Consider the following 1,361-nt stretch of genomic DNA (forward strand, 5'->3'; position numbering starts at 1 on the left):
AAAACTTTTGTTCTGTATCAGATCCTGTGAAAAGGATGAAAAGTCATGCTACAGTTTGGAAGAAAATATTTGCAAACCAAATACATGACAAAGGACTATTATCTCAAATATAAAAGAGTTCCCAAAACTCCACAGTAAAAAAAGAAAAAAAAATCAATTAGAACATGGACAAAAGACATGAGACATTTCAAAAAAGATATACAGATGGCGAATAAGCACATAAAAAGATGTGCAACATCATTAGTCATTGGGGAAATGCAAATTAAAACCACAATGAGATACTACTACACACCTATGACTAGAATTAAAAATAGGGAAAAAACAAATCCTGATGAGGATGCAGAGAAATCATTCATACATTGATGTTGGGATGGTAAAATTGTACAGACACACTGGAAAACAATTTGGAAGTTTCTTAGAAAACTAAACATGCAACTACCATATGATTCAGCAATTACACTCCTGAGCATTTATGCTCCGCCAAAAATGAGAAGTTAAGTTTACACAAAAGCCTGTACACAAAGGTTTATAGAAGTTTTATTTATGATAGCCAAAACTATAAACGTTCCAGAAATTCTTCAAAGGGTGGATGGATAAACAAACTGTGGTACAGCCATACCAGGAACACTATTCAGCAATAAAAAAGAATGACTTAATGGGGGTTGGGAAGGGAACTGAAGCAGAGAGGTCAGTTTGGAGCTCCTGATATAAACATGTTATGAACTTGTGGCATCTTGGACCAGTGTGGTAGTGGTAGATGTGGTAGGAAATGGTTCTAGTCTACATATATTTAGAAAATAGAGCTGATAGGATTTACCGATGTGAAGTGTTGAAAAGAAAAATAATGGTGGAGTTGGAGCTATTGACTCCAATGTTTTGAACTTGAGCAAATGGAACACAGGAGGTACTTCTTACTGAGATGAAGACTATGGGAGAAGCAAGTTTAGTAAAAGTGAATCAAGCGTTTAAACTTAGATAAGTTACGTTTAAGGTGCCAGATGAACACTCAAGAGGTCATATGAGGAGTGCATCTAGATCTACAAGTCAGAGGTAGGGAGAGGTCTATAATGGACATAGGAATTTGGGAATCAAAGGAATATAGATTGTATTAAAAGCTATGAAGGTGTAGAGATTACCTAGGGAATTATTACTGTGTCGAATGCTACAGATAGTCAAGTAAGATGTAGACAACCTCTGGGCTTAGCAAAATGGAGGTGTTTGGTGAGCTTAAAGCTATATCAGAAAACTTTTTTAGGGGAGAAATCCTTCTTAAAATAGTTTCAAGAGAGAATGGGCAAAGAGAAATAAGAGACAATAAGTGAAGACACTTTGGGAGAAATGGGAAGGGAGATACTGAGAGA

This window comes from Galeopterus variegatus, unplaced genomic scaffold (assembly GCF_000696425.1).
Source record: "Galeopterus variegatus unplaced genomic scaffold, G_variegatus-3.0.2 Scaffold2118, whole genome shotgun sequence".
NCBI classification, from domain to species: Eukaryota; Metazoa; Chordata; class Mammalia; order Dermoptera; family Cynocephalidae; genus Galeopterus; species Galeopterus variegatus.